The sequence below is a fragment of the Piliocolobus tephrosceles genome, chromosome 14 (genome assembly GCF_002776525.5).
Source record: "Piliocolobus tephrosceles isolate RC106 chromosome 14, ASM277652v3, whole genome shotgun sequence".
NCBI classification, from domain to species: Eukaryota; Metazoa; Chordata; class Mammalia; order Primates; family Cercopithecidae; genus Piliocolobus; species Piliocolobus tephrosceles.
The window spans coordinates 102059493-102079824 of NC_045447.1; the positions used below are offsets into that span (position 1 = coordinate 102059493).

The following is a 20332-nucleotide window of genomic DNA, read 5'->3' on the forward strand; positions in this document are numbered from 1 at the left end:
GATTCGTCATTCGATACGTCTTCTTCTTGGCGATTTGAACTCCCCTCCCCCAGGAAAGTGCTGCCCCCTGGGTTTCTCCGCTGGTACCGTGTGATTATTAATGAGGGAGTTATTTCAAGACAATGTAAATATCCTGTTTCTCCTCAAGCTTTTCCCCACCAATATTAGCGTCCATCGGTGGGTCTTGCCTACAATAATACTTTATCTGGATTTAGTGATTATACTGATTATTCATAAAAACTTTTATATTCATTCAGGAATTTCTGCAGGCATTTTTATGAATTGTCCTATTTATAGCTATCCTGCATATGAGTGATAAGAACAATGAAAATAGGAATAACAATAGTAATTGTTTTTGAGTTAAATAAGTACCTGACAAATTGCAGGGCTCATTAAATGTTAACCTTTATTTATTTATTTATTTATTTAGAGACAGGGTCTTGCCCAGGCTGGAGTGCAGTGGTGCAATCTTGATTCACTGCAACCTCCTCCTCCTGAGTTCAAGCAACTCTCCTACCTCAGCCTCTCGAGTAGCTGGGACTATGGGCATGCACCACCATGCCTGACATATTTTTTGTGTCTTTTGTAGAGATGGGGTCTTGTCATGTAGGCCAGGCTGGTCTCGAACTCCTGGGCTCAAGTGATCTGTCTGCCTCGGCCTCCCAAAATGTTGGGATTATAGGTGTGAGCCACTGCACCTGGTCTGCTATTGTTCTTATCCCTCACATGCAGTATAGCTATAAATAGGACAATTAATAAAGATGCCTGCAGAAATTCATTCAGAAGAAATTCCTCATTGATGAAGTGGGAATAATATCTATTTTATAGAATAAAATACATGTAAAAACATATGTATATATAATTTTTTGAAGTGTTAAGTGTACCTTCTTCAAACATTTGTTCTTAAACGATTCTTCTCCTACCTCCTGAATGAACTCTGTCACTAATTATACTACTTTTTTTTTTTTTTTTTATTTGAGATGGAGTCTTGCTCTGTCACCCAGGCTAAAGTGCAGTGGCGCCATCTCAGCTCACTGCATCCTCCTTCTCCCGTGTTCAAGCAATTCTTGTGTCTCAGCCTCCCAAGTAGCTGGGACTACAGGCGCCCACCACCACGCCCAGCTAAGTTTTACATTTTTAGTAGAGACGGGGTTTCACCGTTTTGGCCACGCTGATCTTAAACTCCTGACCTTGTGATCCGCCCACCTCGGCCCCGCAAAGTGCTGGGATTACAGGTGTGAGCCACTGCACCAGCCTACGTTTTTTCAAGTCTTAATAACAATGTGTTGGTTACCTCTGTGAGGTAGAATTAAGGATACTTTTTGTATATAATACTTTGCTGAGTTTCTAAAGTTTTTATGTGATAAACATGTATTTCTTACATAATTTATAATGTAACCCTTAAGCCCTGCTCAAAGTGGAGTGAAAATCTTACTGTGTAGAGGAGACATGAAACTTTTTTCCCATTCTTCGCATCTAAATGCACAGTCGTTTCCTCTTGGGCACATATACTTGTTTGTTTATACATTAAAATGCTGTTAGGTAGATTATTTTATTGGCATTTAAAAATACAAAATTTTATTCTTGGTTATCCTTTTGAAAATAGTACTACCAGGAAAATGTGATCAGTTAAAGTTTTCCCAATACAGTAAAGAATTTTAATTTACATATGTTTTGGCTTTGAGAAACAAGATTGCTTAAACAAACTCTTTTAAGACCTTCCAGTGCTGTAGACCAGGTACTGGATTAAATTAAACAAGTCGCATTTCCTTACCTAAGCGTAACTGTGTACGAGTATTACTGTTGCATTAAAACATCATTTGTTCACCATACTTTGTTAAAACCTTGAATGGAATTTTAACCTAAATTGGTGTAATTCAGAAAAGTCTTTCTACAGAAGTAAACCTTAAAAGCATCATTATTCAAGGCCGGGCACGGTGGCTCATGCGTGTAATCCCAGCATTTCGAGAGGCCAAGGCACGGGCAGATCACGAGGTCAGGAGTTCGAGACCAGCCTGACCAACATGGTGAAAACCCATCTCTACTAAAAATACAGAAGGTAGCAGCCAGGCGTGGTGGCCCACACCTATAATCCCAGCACTTTGTGAGGCTGAGGCGGGTGGATCACCTGAGGTCGGGAGTTCGAGACCAGCCTGGCTAACATGGTGAAATCCTGTTTCTACTAAAAAAAAAAAAAAAAAAAAAATTAGCCGGGCATGGTGGCACGTGCCTGTAATCCCAGCTACTGAGGCAGGAGAATCGCTTGAACTCGGGAGGCGGAGGCTGCAGTGAGCCAAGATCACACCACTGCACTCCAGCCTAGGTGACAGAGAAAGACTGTCTCAAAAAAAAAAAAAAAAAAAAAAGGCCATCCAGCCTTAATTCTAGTTGAGATGAAGTGAACTGAGTGGCTGCAGGCTGTCTCTTCCCGAAGTTCTTCAGAAATCAGAGATGGCTTACATAAAGTCCATGCCCAGGGGCAGGGGCAGGACTAACACCAAGAAGGTTCTTAACAAGGGCCCAGATTCCAGACCCTCACACAAATTCTGGTGACTCAGCAGAGTTAAGTCCTCGAAGCGATTATTTGCAGAGAATACCCATTCCAGTTAAAATCTCCAGGCTGTCAACTTGCTTAATGAGTGCCCTGTTGGGATGTGAAAAGATGCAGAGACCCTTGCCATCTATTGCCTCTCCTTTATCCACTCAAGTAAGACCCATGCAGGGCGCTCCTGCAGTGCAGGGAGCTCTCTTCATTGCAAAAGGGAAACAGAAAAGTTGCATCTGTCAGGTTTTTGAAGGGCGCCTAGGATTTAGACTGGCAGTTTGCTTGATCTCTTTGAGAGCCTGAGGGAAGCTATGGGTCCTCTTCCCAGAAGCAGGTCCACAGATGTGTGATGTAGGGTGGGCGGTTCCTCCTGATCGTCTGCAAAAGACTGTCTTGCCAATCTTTGGGAGATGTGATGGTTAATTTTAGGTGTCAACTTGACTGGGATAAGGGATGTCCAGACAGCTGGTAAAACATTATTTCTGGGTGTGTCTCTAAGGGTGTTTCTGGAAGAGATTGGCATTTGAATCCGCAAACTGAGTAAGGAAGATGCCCTCACCCAGAGTGGGTGGACCCTATCCAATTTGCTGAGGGTCTAGGTAGAAGAAGGCAGAAGAAAGGTGAGCTCTCTCTCTCTTCTGAAGCTGGGACACCCTTCTTCTCCTGCCCTGGGACATCAGAGCTCCAGGTTCTCCTGCCTTTGGACTCCGGGACTTATACCAGCAGCCCCCTGATTTCTCAGGACACCAGCCTCAGATGGAGGGTTACACCCTCAGGTCTGCTGGTCCTCAAGCCTGTGGACCTGGACTGAATTACACCATTGATTTCCCTGGTTCTCCAGCTGACAGACAGCAGACTGTGGGACTTCTCAGCTTCCATAATTACATGAGCCAATTCCCATAGTAAATTCCCTCTTCTATTACATAGAATTGCTGTGAGTACTGAGCTCATAACAATGGGATAATATATTAAAAAATTCCCGGCCGGGCGCGGTGGCTCAAGCCTGTAACCCAGCACTTTGGGAGGCCAAGACGGGTGGATCACGAGGTCAGGAGATCGAGACTATCCTGGCTAAGATGGTGAAACCCCGTCTCTACTAAAAAATACAAAAAACTAGCTGGGCGAGGTGGCGGGCGCCTGTAGTCCCAGCTACTCGGGAGGCTGAGGCACGAGAATGGCGTGAACCCGGGAGGCGGAGCTTGCAGTGAGCTGAGATCTGGCCACTGCACTCCAGCCTGGGCGACAGAGTGAGACTCCGTCACAAAAAAAAAAAAAAATTCCCAAAACAGCCCTGAGAACATGGTAAGTGCTGTCTCAATATCGTCATTCAATGATCAATACATTCAACGGTTTCTTAGATTCCTTTTTGCTCTAAGAATCCGTGAATTTTTCTTTTCCTTTTTTTTTTTTTTTTTTTGAGATGGAGTCTCGCTCTTGTTGCCCAGGCTGGAGTGCGGTGGCGTGATCTCAGCTCACTGCAACCTCCACTTCCCATGTTCAAGCGATTCTCCTGCCTCAGCCTCCCGAGTAGCTGGAATTACAGGCGTCCGGCTAATTTTTGTATTTTTAGTAGAGACGGGGCTTCACCATGTTGGCCAGGCTGGTCTAGAACTCCTGGCCTCAGGCGATCCAGCTGCTTTGGCCTCCCAAAGTGCTAGGATTACAGGCATGAGCCACAAAGCCTGGCCTATGCATGTTGATAACACTAAACCTATCTCTATGCATTAATCAATTACCATGTCCCAGGTACTCATGGGGGGTTGACACACTTTATTTCACTTAATGACCCAAACAATCCTGTGAGTTGGATTATATCAATTGATTTTCCACAGTGGAGAGCAAGGTTGAGTAGCTTGCCTAAGATTAGTGGTGCGTTCATTCTCAAAGATGGTATGTCCCTCATCTGTCCAAATCACACACTGGGAGAAGTTATTTGCAGCATAGAAAACAGAGGATTAGTATCAGAATACAAGAGAAACTTTGCATATTAAGAAAGGAGACAAGAAATTCAAATCAAATGAATAGACAGTTTCTAGAAGAACTCCACTAGGTCAATGTATTTCTGATAAAATGCTCAGTCTCACTGGGTATAAGCAAATTCAAATAAAGGAATGAGCTACCACTGCATAGCTACCAGAAGTGCTGATGAAGGCAGAGGGAAATGGGGGCTCTTACCCACTGCCGGTGATTGGTAGTCTCTTTGAGCTTTGAAGATATCCTTTTGCTATCTTTTAACTGTCCATATTGCTGTTGAGGTATCTTATGGTATTCTTATTTCTGATTCTTTGTATGGCTATCAAATAAGATGGCTTGGGCAGCAAGGAACTGTAGAAGAGGAAGAACTTCTCCTCCAGTGTCTTAGGTTCTGCCGCTGGGATCTGCTAATTAACCACCTGACAAAAGACAGATTAACAGTAGAAGAGGAAGACAAATGTCATCTGATGTTTTTACATGTACATGGAAGCTTCCATAGAATAGAAGTGAAGACCCAAAAAGAAGCTAGACCCAGAGGCCTGTATGCCATTTTAACAAAGAGCGATGAATTGTGGAGACAGGGCAAAGGAAAAGGATATGTGCTTCTAGGAGCAGTAAATTGTGGGAAGGTAAATTTATGGGGAGCCCAATGGATGGTAAGGGTTATTTAATAGGTCTGTTTGTGCAGACTCATCTCCATGCTTTCCCCACTCCAGTAATACAGGTTGTCTTTCCCTTCCTGATGTAAGAGCAGGGGATGGCTTCACAGCGGGAGATCTGTGCCTTGTTTTGTCAGCAGATAGAGAAAGGTAGAGAGCTTTTCTTGAGTCTGCCGCTTTTCAATTGCCTTCAGCTCAAAATAATCCTTATGCTAAAGAGGCATAGTTTGGGTGACTCCCTTTGGAACATAATATCTGTCTAAGAATAGTATAGGTACATTGATTGCTTCCTTAGTAGGAGGACTGGAAGTAAGCTATCCCAAGGCTGAACTGGCACCTCACCATGCTCACCAGGGCCCAGGCTCCTTTCAGCTCTCTGCTCCTCCATCCTCAGCATGTTGCTGATGTCACACTTCAAGGAGATAAGATGACGGTGCCAGCTCCAAACATCACACAGCCTGAGTCACAAGGAGGGAAGCAATAAAATTACACCATTCCCAGCAAACATCTCCCTGAATTTGCTTGGTCAGGACTGTGCCATACCGCACAGTTCAATAGCTGGCCAAGGGGCCCCCTGTGCCTGGTGCAATCATGATTCTTCCCTCCGGAGGGCCGCGCTACAGGCCTCCAAACCTGGCTTCTGTTAACAGGCAGGAAAGGAAAGATGGCTGTTTGGCAGACTACCTGCAGTGTCTGTTGCAGTAGAGGAAGTTTTTGCTCCCCCCTCTGGAAGTTTAGGATTATCAGTTCTCTCTGGTGTTTTGGGTGGAATTAAGCCTCATTTCCTTGCAGACAGACTTGGCTAGAAAATCTAGCTGAAGTGGAGGCATTTGATGAAAAACCTTGATAGAATAAGAATCTGTTAAAACAGACACTTTTAAAAAGAACAACCTTGAGCTAGACATTAGATATTGTTTAGATAGATAAGAAACAGTTTAGTAACAAATCTGTTAAATCTACAGTTATTCTGTACCTTATCATCATAAAATCAGCTTCTGGCTACATCTTTTTGTTAAGAAGTGTAAGGGCTAGTCTTGTGTTAATAGTTTCAAGAACTGTTATCTTGTAACCTTGAGACTTGCTTATGTTTGTCACAAAATAGTCCAAATTTTTAGACTATTTGATATAGACAAGTATAGACTGGGTTTGTTCTTATTAAAAACTGACTTTTAGCCGGGCACGGTGGCTCATGCCTATAATCCCAGCACTTTGGGAGGCTGAGGCAGTCAAATCACCTGAGATCGGGAGTTTGAGACCAGACTGACCAACATGGAGAAACCCTGTCTCTACTAAACATACAAAAAAAAAAAGCCGGGCGTGGTGGTGCATGCCTGTAATCCCAGCTACTCTGCAGGCTGAGGCAGGAGAATCGCTTGAATCTGGGAGACGGAGTTTGCAGTGAGTTGAGATCACGCCATTGCATTCCAGCCTAGGCAACAAGAGCGAAACAACGTCTCAAAAATAAATAAATAAATAAATAAATAAATAAATAAATAAATAAATAAATAAATAAATAAAAGGGCGGGCATGGTGGCTTACGCCTGTAATCCGAGGTGGGCGGATCACAAGATCAATACATCGAGACCATTCTGGCCAACATGGTGAAACCCCACCTCTACTAATAATACAAAAATTAGCCGGGCATGGTGGCAGGCACCTGTAGTCCCAGCTACTTAGGAGTCTGAGGCAGGGGAATTGCTTGATAATCGCGCTTTTTTTTTTTTTTTTTGAGACACAGTTTCACTCTGCCACCCAAGCTGGAGTGCAGTGGTGGAGTCTTGGCTCATTGCAACCTCCGCCTCCCGGGTTCAAGAGATTCTTGTATCTCAGTCTCCCAAATAGCTCCAATTTTTTAGATATTGCACTGCTGAGAATGAGTCTCTACATTTCTTATATTTTCTCTTCTAGTTTCCATCTCTCTATCCCTCTTACCCTGATATTTCCTTAATTTTGTCTCCCACCTACCTACTTAATTTGTTTTAAAAAAAACAGCTGGGCACACTGGCTTACGCCTGTAATTCCAGCACTTAGGGAGGTCGAGGCAGGCAGATCATCTGAGGTCAGGAGTTAGAGACTAGCCTGGCCAACATGGTGAAACCCCATCTCCACTAAAAATACAAAAATTAGCCGGGTGTGGTGGTGCATGCCTGTAATCCCAGCTACTCAGGAGATGAATGCAGGAGAATCACTTGAACCCAGGTGGAGGTTGCAGTGAGCCCAGATCGCGCCACTGCACTCCGGCCTGGGCAACAGAGCTAGACTCCGTCTCAAAATACATACATACATACATACTAGGCTATTTCCAAGAGCTCTGTCCCTGATTATTCTCGATTCATGAGTGCAGATTTTATCTTCCAGTTCCGATGGTATCTAACCACAGGAGGATGTGTGAATACTTGGCTACCTGAATTGTCTCTGTTCTGTTTGTTCTGCTGTGTCTGCCCCTCCCGCCCTGGTAATCTTTGTCTATCTGCTCCTATTGACGACTAAGGCGCTAGGACGCTGGTTGTGCTGCGTGTGTGTGGAGGAAGCCTGAGGCTTGGGGGGTCTCACCAGAGCGTGCTTGGCAGGAAGCCAAGTCTCCGCTCCACAGATCACACCTAGGGGTCTTTTCTCCAGGAATGGTTCTCAGAGGAGTGGCACCAGGCAGTGAGACCCCGCCTGTCAGAGTTCTGGAAGAGAGCCAATGTGCTGGACACAGACGCGGTGCATAGACCGCTCCCGGGCAGACCCTGTTGTCCTAGCTGGCAGCAGGCCACCCTCGGCTGTCAGCTCCCGTCGGGCCCGCCTCCCTCAGCCTTTCTGGGCGGCCGCATGGGTGCCTGATGGAGGCGAGCCTGCTGTCTACTGGAGCAGCCCGGGTAGGTCTGCCACTGTGTAGAGAGAGACCAGGGAGAGGCCGCACAGCCCGGCAGGGAACTGGGCCCCTACTCATTACTGGGCGCAGCACCCGGGGGCGCAGGCAGTTCTACCTTGGGCTGCAGGAGCCTGGCGAGGGGCGCGGCCCTCCCTCAACCAGGGCAGGAGCCGTGGGTCCCCAGCCAGGCTTCCTTCCCACCGCCCAGTCGATGTGAAGGTCCCAACAGGCTTGCGCCGGGTTGTCCACAGCGGAAGCCTCAGTCACTTATTTCTCAGTGAAGTCCCTGCAGGGCCTTGGGCGGCTCCTTTCCCGTCCCCTACAGGCGCTTCCTGGTATCAGCTCCCACACAGCTGCTTGCACTTCAGTCCTTCTCTCAGGGTCTGCTTCTGAGGGAGCTGGAACCCACACACGTCGTAGTAGAGATTCAATGAGATGCGGGGACGCGCACTCTCAGACCTCAGTGTGCTACGTACGAGACGCCCTCTTTGCCGGGCCCTGGGCTCGAACCATCTGCGCTCCTGCCAGGGCGTTAATGACTGCCCTAAATGTCGCCCCTGCTCTTGCTGCGTGAGGCCGTACAGCCGATTGTAGTACCTTATTTCGCAGACGAGGAAACAGGCTCAGAGAGCTCCCTGAGGTCACATGGCTAAGAAACTGAGAGACCATTACTGAAATTCCAATTCCCAATTCCATCTTCTTGACTCCGAAGCGCTAGCTTCTTTTTTATTTTTTGAGACAGAATCTCGCTCTGTCGCCGACTGGAGTGCAGTGGCGCAGTCTCGGCTCACCATAGCCTCCGCTTCCCGGGTTCAAGTGATTCTTGGCGCCCCAGCCTCCCAAGCGTCAGCTTCCCAAGCTGCTGGGATTATAGGCGTGGCCACCGCGCCCAGTTTTTTTTTGTTTGTTTTTTTCTTTTGTATTTTAGTAGAGACGGGGTTTCACCATGTTGGCCATGGCTGGTCTTGAACTCCTGGCCTCAAGTAATCCACCTTGGCCTCCTAAAGTGCTAGGATTACAGGCATGAGCCACTGCACCCGGTGGAAAGCCCTATGCTCTTTTCTTTTCTTTTCTTTTTGAGACAAAGAGTCTGGCTCTGTTGCCCAGGCTGGGGTGCAATGGCACGATCTTGGCTCACTGCAACCTCCACCTCCTGGGTTCAAGGGGTTCTCCTGCCTCAGCCTCCCTAGGAGCTGGGATTACAGGCATCCACTGGCTAATTTTTAGTATTTTTAGTAGAGACGGAGTTTTGCCATGTTGGCCAGGCTGATTGGCTGATCTCGAACTCCTAACCTCAGGTGATCCACCCGCCTCGGCCTCCCAAAGTGCCGGGATTACAGGCCTGAGCCACAGCGCCCGGCCGGAAAGTCCTATGTTCTTAACATTGAAGAGTCTGCTCTGCCTGGAAAGAAATCAGATAAAAAGCAATTCAAAAACAACAAAAGTTGGGAGGTCGAGGAGGGCGGATCACGAGGTCAGGAGATTGAGACCATTCTGGTCAACATGGTGAAACCCCGTCTCTACTAAAAATACAAAACTTAGCTGGGCGTGGTGGCATGCACCTGTAGTCCCAGCTACTCTGGGAGGCTGAGGCAGGAGAATTGCTTGGGAGGTGGAGGTTGCAGTGAGCCGAGACCCTGCCACCGCACTCCAACCTAGCGACAGAACGAGACTCTATCTCAAAAACAACAACAACAACAACAACAAAAGAATATTCATCAACAAAGTACTCAAGACTATAATACACACCCACTCTCTAAGAAATAAATCAGTTTCTCTCACTTTCTTGTTTAAGAGTCATTTTTGACATAAAAGAGAAAAAAGCAGACACTGTAATTGGAAGGGGAAAAAACTTTACATTTAAAAGTAGAAGGTAGACTTTTCGGCTGGAACTACCATCTTCCAGTATTTGGCCAAAATGACGAACACAAAGGGAAAAGGGAGGGGCACCCGATATATGTTCTCTAGGCCTTTTGGAAAACATGGAGTTGTTCCTTTTGTCACGTATATGCGAATCTATAAGAAAGGTGATATTGTAGACATCAAGGGAATGGGTACTGTTCAAAAAGGAATGGCCCACGAGTGTTACCATGGCAAAACTGGAAGAGTCTACAGTGTTACCCAGCATGCTGTTGGCACTGTTGTAAACAAGTTAAGGGCAAGATTCTTGCCAAGAGAATTAATGTGTGTATTAAGTACATTAAGAACGTGTGTACTAAGTACATTAAGCACTCTAAGAGCTGAGATAGCTTCCTGAAACACGTGAGGAAAACAATCAGAAAAAGAAAGAAGCCAAAGAGAAAGGTACCTGGGTTCATCTGAAGCACCAGCCTTTTCCACCCAGAGAAGCACACTTTGTGAGAACCAGTGCGAAGCAGCCTGAGCTACTGGTACCTATTCCTTGTGAATTCATGGCATAATAGGTGTTTTAAAAAAAACCTCTGGACTGTTAAAAAAAAAAAAAAAAGTAGAAGGTGGAACACAGAGAATCTTACAGCTTAGGGGAACAAAGGGGTTGTGAGAAGTCAGTGGAGATCCAAGAGCCCTTTAGAAATTATTGCTTGTCCAAGATTTTATCTTCCAGGGCTATTTTTAGCCCATTTTGGATTGCTGTGGTAAAGAGAAAAGTACTGTATGGTAATGAACAGGAGTTAAGAGCGGGTCTGGGTTGTGTTCTGGCTGCGAGATCACAGGCAAGTTAATTCATTTTTCTGTCTCTACTTTCTCACCTATAAGTGGATTTTGTGGGGTTTAAAATGAGATACAACTTATTAGAGAGCTTTGAGATATAATACAGCAGATACAAATATTCTACAACCTTGAGTAATTCTACGATAAATCTTGGGGAGAAGAATGGGGAGGATCCAGTTAGGTCCCCTGAGCCATGTATAAATGAGAATCTGCATCCTAGATCTACAGAACTGGCACAGATTTCTTCTTTTTTTTTTGAAACGGAGTCTCGCTCTGTTGCCCAGGCTGGAGTGCAGTGGCGAGATCTCGGCTCACTGCAAGCTCCGCCTCCCGGGTTCACGCCATTCTCCTGCCTCAGCCTCCCGAGTAGCTGAGATTACAGGTGCCCACCACCATGCCCAGCTAATTTCTGTATTTTTAGTAGAGACCGGGTTTCACCATGTTGCCCAGGCTGGTTTCAAACTCCTGACCTCAAATGATCCACCCACCTGGGCCTCCCAAAGTGCTGGGATTCCATGAGCCACTGTGCCCGGCCCACTCACATGTTTTTAATGATAGGTTATTTTGGAGTAATTTTCCATTCATTTAACAAATATTCATAAATAATCTATTCAGTGTTACTTATGCTTCCGAGGGAAGAAATTAAGTAATCAAATGACACAGATTTATCTGTGGCATGAAGGCCACCGTTATAAATAAACCATCAAAAGTTGTTACCTGGGAATTCTAAAGATTTATGAAGTGAGGTACAAAACAACAAAATCAAGAATAAATGTAAAATTTATTTATAAATATTTCGAACCCATATTAATTTCCCCAATAACCTCAGGATATAAGGTCTGCTACAGTAGCAGCTTCACAGAGGAGCGGACACCAGCACCCCACAACCTGATTTAAAATAATAAAGTTCAGATGCTCGTGCCAAAAAAAGAGGCCTGCGTCACTCACCGCCATGACCTGGATCGTATTTCAAACGTGTCACATCACAGCCGTCCCACCAAAGCCCGGTTTCTTAATGAATTCCTTATGCATTTCATCTCTTGAATACAAAAAGTTGGGTATCTGTTGGGGAGTAAAATTTAGATGTAAGGAACAAAACCTAGCGGGTGTGATCCTATGTGAAACGCATCCCCATGCAGTTGGTCTCTTACTGTATGAGTTATTTATTGCATCATTAAGATGCTTTCACTTAAAAAGCCACATCTGAGAATCATCATAATATTTACAGGGAAAAGGGAATGTGAGATGCAGGAAATTTAGTAGAAATCTAGACATTTAAGTCTTTAAAAAATGCTTACATTCTGTCATGTTGATCCAGCACTATTAAAAGTAAAATCTAAAAAATTTTGTCATTTCGATATGTTAAATGCTGGCATCTTTTCTGAAGAAAGATTCCAGCTAAGGGGGTGGTTTCCAGTCCTAACACTTACTGTACTCAGTATAACTGGATATTGAATAGCAAATATCCTTTTTTTTTTTTTTTGAGACAGAGTCTCGCTCTGTCACCAGGCTGGAGTGCAGTGGCGTGATCTTGGCTCACTGTAACCTCCACCTCCCGGATTCAAGCGATTCTCCTGCCTCAGCCTCTTGAGTAGCTGGGATTACAGGCACCCGCCACCACACCTGGCTAATTTTTTTATTTTTGGTAGAGACGGGGTTTCACCATGTTGTCCAGGATGGTGTTGATCTCTTGACCTCGTGATTCGCCTGCCTCGGCCTCCCAAAGTGTTGGGATTACAGGCGTGAGCCACTATGCCAGGCCCTGAATAGCAAATATTCTTTTTGGAAGAGAAAAGGAGACCTCAGGGTGATCAGATAAATAAATAGATATATCAGACAGACAGACAGATGGATGAACAGATCAATGGACAGACTGATGGATAGATGAATGAAAGGATGGATAGATGAGTGGGTGGAGGTATGTATGTATGGATGGATGGATGAATGGATGGATGGATGGACAGGTATAAGCAGACAGCAGTATCATCAGCTTTTGGAAAATAGTAACCTCTTTACTTCAGATTAGCAATCAACGTGATATTTTCTCTGAAAGATGCAGCCTTAAACCCTGATAGATACTTGCCCAAGAATTCAGAGGTATGAGGCTCTGTCTCACAAATGGCTTAAGTATACTGAAATTGAAGTACGAAAACTTTGTTCATTCATTCATTCATTCATTCAACAAATCATTATACAATGTCCACTCTGTACCATGGCCCAGCAATGTGGAACTTAATGGCTCATTCCCATTTTTATTTGTAAAGTTGTAAATGACACTTGTAGTTCAAGAACAAGAAAGTATAGATGGCTGGGTGTGGTGGCTCATGCCTGTAATCCCAGCAGTTTGGGAGGCTGAGGTAGGCAGATGGTGGTCAGGAGTTCCAGATCAGCCTGGCCAACATTATGAAACCATGTTTCTACCAAAAATACAAAAATTGAGGCTGGGCGCAGAGGCTCATGCCTGTAATCCCAATACTTTGGGAGGTCGAGGTGGGAAGATCAGGAGATCGAGACCATCCTGGCCAACATGGTGAAACTCGATCTCTACCAAAATACAAAAAATTATCCGGGCATGGTGGTGTGCCCCTGTAGTCCCAGCTACTCAGGAGGCTAAGGCAGGGGAATCGCTTAAACCCAGGAGGTGGAGGTTGCAGTGAGCCGAGATCACGCCGCTGCACTCCAGCCTGGTAAGACAGCAAGATTCTGTCTCAAAAAAAAATTGGCAGGGCATAGTGGTACATGCCTATAATCCCAGCTACTCAGGAGACTAAGGCAATGAGAATTGCTTAAACCCGGGAGACAGAGGTTGCAGTGAGCCAAGATTGCACCACTGCACTCCAGCCTGGGCGACAGAGTGAGACTCCATCTGAAAAAAAAAAAAAAAGAGAGAGAGAAAGTATAAATTCACCTTTTTCTCCTCTTACCCTCTAATGCCTCTGAAAATAACAAAATACCCTGGAAATCATTCAACAGACAATGATAAAAGAATTCTGAGTGCTTGACAGAAGAAGGGAGATAGGTTAGAGGCCTTAAAACTTCAGAAATGACAACATGGTGAGTTCTCTGGTTTTTCTTTTTATCTCCCATATGACCCCAGACTGGATGCCAGAGAGGCCTGAAACCTCCAATAGGCATAGACAAACAATCAGACAGACAAACAAAAGTCTGGCTCAAGAACTGGGTAAAGGCAAAGCACAACAGAGACCAAATGGGGAGCTCTAACTCCTGTTTCACAACTGGGCACAAACAGGTGGCCTGATTTTCCTCCAAAACCCTGCTGGGTTGATCCAATCCTTACTCCACACTTGGGTAATTGGTGAGTGGGCTAATCCATCTACAGGGGCAGCATTACCAAAGCCCAGCATCTCCCTACCCTATATCACAAAGGACATGTAGTGCACATGAAATGGCACACGAAGATATAAGCCCAGTGGCTTCAGCCCCTTTTAACTCCCACGGCAGAGGATGGCCTAGGAACATCTGGTGATCCAGGAAAGCAACTTCCCCTCCTTAAAGGAGGCGCAGCAGGAATCAAGCGAGAACTTCAAAAATGTCAGAAGAATGAGACAAACCAGAATAGAACTGCAAGGGCTCTGAAAACTAAACTGTTGTTTAGCACATTTTCTGCTGATATAACAGAATACTTCAGACTGAGTAATTTATAAAGAAAAGAAATTTATTTGACTCACAGTTGTGGAGGCTCAGAAGTCCAAGATTGAGGGGACACATCTGGTGAGGGCTTTCTTGCATGTCATCCCATGTCAGAAGGTGGAAGAGCAAGAGAATGTGTGTGAGAAAGCAAGAGATTAAACTTGCAGCCTCAAGTCCTTTTATAATTGACATTAATCCATTCATGACGGGAGAGCCCTCATGACCCAAACGCCTTCCATTAGGCTCCACCTCCCAACACTGTTGCATTTGGGATTAAATTCTCAACACACACTTTTTAGGGAACAAATTCAAACCATAGCAGCTGTCATTGGAACTATAGCTCACAAAAGTGGGCCAGAAGCTAGACTAAACTGGAAAACGGTAACTGTCTGCTAAAACAGAAGATTTAAGTGGTATCAGCAGCCTCCTAACATAACAACCAAAGTGCTCAGGATACAATAAAAATTTACTCATCATACAAAAATCTGGAAAATCACACTTTTAATGATAAAAACTCAACTGATGCTAATACTAAAATAAATATAACATGGAAATTATTTGACAATTATTTAAAAAGGTTTTAAAACTTTTGCAATAAGAATGCTTCAACGAGCAACTGTGATTCTCTTGAAACAAAAAATTTAAAACCTCAGAAAGAAATAGAAGTTATAAAAAAAGAACCATATGGAAATTTTAGAACTGAAAAATACAATTGAAATAAAAAATTCATTGGATACACTCAATACTAGAGTAGAAATGACAGGGAAACTTGAAAACAGATCAACAGAATGTATTCAATCTGGAAAATAGAGGAAAAATAGGCTGAAAAAAGTGAACACAGCCACAGGGATCTGTGAGACAGATATCCAACTCTCTAAAGCATCTAACACTCATATCATCAGAGTTCCAGAAGGAAAAGAGAATAAGGTGGGACTGGGGCTCAGAAGAACTCAAAAAACTAATGACTGACAACTTCCCAACTTTGGAAAGAGGCATAAAACTACAGAATCAAGAAGTTCAGCAAAATGAAATGGCATAAACCCCAAGAAATCCACACAGAGACACATCATAAACTTCTGAAAAACTGAAGACAAAAAGTTTTTTAAAACAGCTAGAGATAGGCTGGGCACGGTGGCTCACGCCTGCAATCCCAGCACTTTGGGAGGCTGAGGTGGGCAGATCATGAGGTCAGGAGACTGAGACAATCTGGCTAACACAGTGAAACCCCATCTCTACTAAAAATACAAAAAAAAAAAATTAGCCGGGCATGGTGGTGGGCACCTGTAGTCCCAGCTACTCGGGAGGCTGAGGCAGGAGAATGGCGTGAACCCGGGAGGCGGAGCTTGCAGTGAGCCGAGATTGCACCACTGCACTCCAGCCTGGGCAACAGAACAAGACTCCGTCTCAAAAAAAAACAAAAAACAAAAAACAAACAACAACAAAAAAAACCCCAAAAAACCCAACAGCTAGACAGCTAGAGATAAATGATGCGTTACCTAGAGCGGAAGACCAACTTGAATGACAGTTGATTTCTCATCTGAAACTATTAAGGCCATATTTTTCAAGTGATGGAAAAAAAAAAAAAAAAGCAAAAATCAGCCAAACAAAAATCCCAACTATCAACAATGAATACTATATCTAACAAGCCATCTTTCAACAGTGAAGAGGAAGTAAGACATTTTTAGATGGAAAAAAACTAAGAATTTGTTGCTAGTAGATTTAGCCTTTTGCTAAAGGATGGTCCCCAAACATAAAGAAAATGTTGGGTACTAAATTGTGTCCCCTCCACCCTCACCTTTATATACTGAAGTCCTAACCTCCAATGTGACTGTACTTGTAAAGAAGGCCCTTAAAGAGGTAATTAAGGTTAAATGAGGTCATAAGTGTGGGTCCCTAATCCACTAGGACTGGTGTCCCTACAAAAAGAGGCAGGCACACCAGCTGTGTATATACAGAGCAAAGGCCATGTAAGGACACAGCAAGAAGATGGTCATCGGCAAGCCAAGGACAGAGGCCCCAGAAGAAATCAAACCTGCCAACATCTTGGACTTCCAGCTTCTAGAACTGTGAGAAATAAATTTCTGTTGTTTAAGACATTTGGCCTATGGTATTTTGTTATAGTAGCACTAGCAGACTAAGACAGACAAAGGCAATAGATGAATGATTGTACCTTCAGAAAGGAAAGAATAATGGAATAGGTAAATAGAAAGGTAAGCATAACAGACTACTCTTCACTTGTGGAGTTTCTTTAACCGTACTTTGTGTTTGAAGCCACAATTATAACACTATTCAGTATGGTATTTGATGTACATAAACACTTCATACAATTATATTTAAAATGTTGGAAAGGTAAGGAGATCTATATAGAAGCAAGGATTCTTAACTTCACTCAAAGGGGTAAAACAGTGACATGGGCAGGCTACAGTAAATTACATATATATGTGGTAATGCCTAGAGCAATCACTAACAAAATTGTACAAAGTAGTACACTAAGAAATATAAATAGGCCAGGTGCAATGGCTCACACCTATAATCCCAGCACTTTGGGAGGCTGAGGTGGGCAGATCACGAGGTCAGGAGAGCGAGACCATCCTGGCTAACATGGTGAAACCCCATCTCTACTAAACAAACTACAAAAAATTAGCTAGGCGTGGTGGTGGGCACCTGTAGTCCCAGCTACTCAGGAGGCTGAGGCAGGAGAATGGCGTGAACCCGCAATGAGCTGAGATCGTACCATTGCACTCCAGCCTGGGTGACAGAGCGAGACTCCGTCTCAAAAAAAAAAAAAAAAAAAAAGATGTATTACAAATAAAAAGGAATCTAATCCCAATGAATGTTTAAGTAACTCACAAGAAAGTAAGGCGAAAATACCAGAGGAATAAGAAACAAAGTAGACAAACAGAAAACAAATAATAAAATGGCAGACTTAAGCCTTAGCATATAAATGATTAATTTAAATATAAATGGTATAAATATACCAATTCAAAGATTGTCACATTGGATGCCACAGGACTTAATTATATGTCTATGAACCAAAGATGTAAAAAATAACAACACAGGTAGGAAACAAAAAATGGAGAAACATATACCATGCAAACATAAATGAGAAAAAAGCAGGAGTGACTATATTAATGTCACATAAAGTACACTTCAGAGCAAATGACATTATTAGAAACAAAAAGAGCATTACATAATAATTGAGAATTAATCCTCCAAGATATAGCAATCCTAATTGTGTATGCAGCACACAATAGTGTTTCAAAATACATGGAGTAAAATCCAATAGAGATGAAAAGAGAAATAAATTCAGAATTATAGTTGGGGAATTCAAAACTCAATTTGAAGCAATTGATAGCACTACTAGAGATAAAATTAGCAAGGATATGGAAGAATACAGCACCATTAACTGACATTTATAGACTACTCCATCAAACAACAGCAGAATACATATTCCATTCAAGTGCTCATGGAACATTCATTATAAAGGCTCTATCCTAGGTCATATGATAAACCGTAACCAATTTAAAAAGACTGAAATCATGCCGAGTATATTCTCTAACCATAACTGAATTCAACTGGAAATCAATAACTTAAAGACAACAGAAAAAAATCTCCAAACACCTGGAAATTAAATAATACACTTCTAAGTAATCTATGGGTCAAAGAAGTCTCAAAGGATATTGAAAAATAAAAACAAAATGGACGTAAATGAAATTTAAAACACAGCTTATCAAATTTGTGGGTTTCAGCTAAAGCAATGTTGAGAGCGATAATCGTAGCACTTAAATGCTTACATTAGAAAAGAGAAAATATATAAATTGATAAGCTAAGTTCTAGCTCAAGAGACTGGAAAAAGAAGAGAAACAAATGAAATAAACCAAAGCAAGCAGAAGGAACAAAATAATATAACAGAAATCAATAAAATTGAATACATGAAGAGAAAATTAATAAAGCAAAAAACCTCATTTGTCAAAAAAATGAATAAAATTGATAAATCTCTAGTAATACTGACAAAGATAAAAAAGAAGACATAAATAATTTCCAATGTCAAAAGGAAAGTATATCAACATATCCTGCAGCCATTAAAATAACAAGTAAATACTATAAACAACTCTATGCTCATAAAATTGACAAAATTTGGGCTTCTGTTCAAAGAGATAGGTAATAAATAAATGACGAATATCTGACAGTGCAATTGCCTAAAACCTGTGAGGGGATACTACCCAACCCAGCATAAACTAGGAAGTCTTATAAGAATGAACACACAAAAGGCAGTAATTTGGATAGCAAAATGGGGAAAGAAGATATATAAAATAGTTACAAAATAGGAAATCCTGATTACTGCTGAAAGTTGATAAATCAGAAAATGAGGGCATCACATTATTTAGGCAAATGTTTGGTTCTTCAGTAGAATTAAAGAGAACATGGTTTAAGTGGTTCCCTCTTGAGAGTGTGGCTGAAGGTGGGGACACTTATGGTGGAAATCTTCCAATTCAATTTGATTTTTAAGCCTTATGCGTGTATTAGTTTGCTGGGTTTTTATGTTAAAAGAAAAAGGAATAAAGGTCAAATAGCTTCATCTACATCTTTCAAAAAATTAAAGGAAATATCTCACTTAAGAGTCACCCAGACAATAATATTTATACTTAGCAAGTTGCATAAAAATCAAAAATTAAAAATATAATTCCCAAAATGATGGCAACGTATTATTCACAAAATAGGAGTCAAATAGGTAAAGATAGATATTTGACAAATAAAACACAGGTATAAATAAAGAAATCTTATACAGCAATTAAATATATCCCATTCTACTCTAAAAAACATTTTTAGAAGGTTACAAGAATATAAAAATGCATTAAATAAAAAAATAGATTGTGAATGTAGCAGTTAGGGAATACAAAAATGAAGAAGAACACACAAAAATATAATAAATATTTAATTTCTAAAGTACTTTATAGTACTTCCACGTATTTTCCTTTCCTAATACAGATTCATTTTTTTTCTAAAAATAAAATAAGTATATTATTGAATTTTCAAGTAACACCAGAAAATTATAAAGAATCCAGCATTTCTCGGCTGGGCGCAGTGGCTCACACCTGTAATCCCAGCATTTTGGGAGGCCAAGGCGGGCAGATCATGAGGTCAGGAGATCGAGACCATCCTGGCTAACATGGTGAAACCCCGTCTCTACTAAAAATACAACAACAACAACAAAATTAGCCGGGCGTGGTGGTGGGCGCCTGTAGTCCCAGTTACTTGGGAGGCTGAGGCAGGAGAATGGTGTGAATCCGGGAGGTGGAGCTGGCAGTGAGCTGAGATGGCGCCACTGCACTCCAGTCTGGGCGACAGAGCGAGGCTCCGTCTTTAAAAAAAAAAAAAAAAAAAAAAAAGAAGAAGAATCTAGCATTTCTCAACATTCCAGCATCTAGAAATAATTACTATTAACATCAGCTGAACATTACTCCAGACATATTACTTTGGGTATATGTATCTAACACAGACATCTAACATACATACACACTCAAACAGAAAGAGCACCAAGAAAATGGGATCTTGTTTAAGAAAGCCATGTGATTTCTTGGTCAGGAGCACAAACACTGCAGCCAAACTGCCTGGACTGTATCCAGAGTCCACCTCTTACAGGTGTGTGGCCATGGGTGAGTCCCCTCACCTTTCTGTGCCTCAATGTCCTCAGCCATAAAATGTAGATGTCAGTAGCATCCGTCTCACAGGATTTTTGGGAAGATTAAGTGAGTTAACACATAAGGAGTGCTTGGAATGGCATAGGGCACATTGCAAGCCTTTAGTCTAGGAATGTCATTTTCCGGTGTGATTTCCAGTGGCCTGAAGGCACCAAGAGGAGCAGGAGGGAAAGGCTATCCTGGGTCTAGGCTCTGTACACTGGAGAATTTGTCAGACATTCTAAGCAGAAGTTCATTCGTCATCTGAGGAGGT

General features: G+C 42.7%; 1 protein-coding gene across 4 annotated transcripts in view; it reads right to left on the minus strand.

The window, feature by feature from the left end:
• The window catches only part of SPTLC1 (serine palmitoyltransferase long chain base subunit 1), a 116356-nt gene that overhangs the window by 10937 nt on the left and 85087 nt on the right, over positions 1-20332 (minus strand). The window contains exons 15-18 of one of the 4 annotated variants that reach the window (XR_003307108.1): positions 11675-11788; positions 5521-5636; positions 4721-4938; positions 2379-3051 (exon numbers count right to left, since the gene is read on the minus strand). The gene's annotated coding sequence lies outside the window, so the exon portion shown is untranslated. Of the gene's footprint in view, positions 1-2378; positions 3052-4148; positions 4939-5520; positions 5637-11674; positions 11789-20332 lie in introns of those variants that run through there. The other 3 variants (XR_003307109.1, XR_003307110.1, XR_003307107.1) reach the window with 3 other exon arrangements.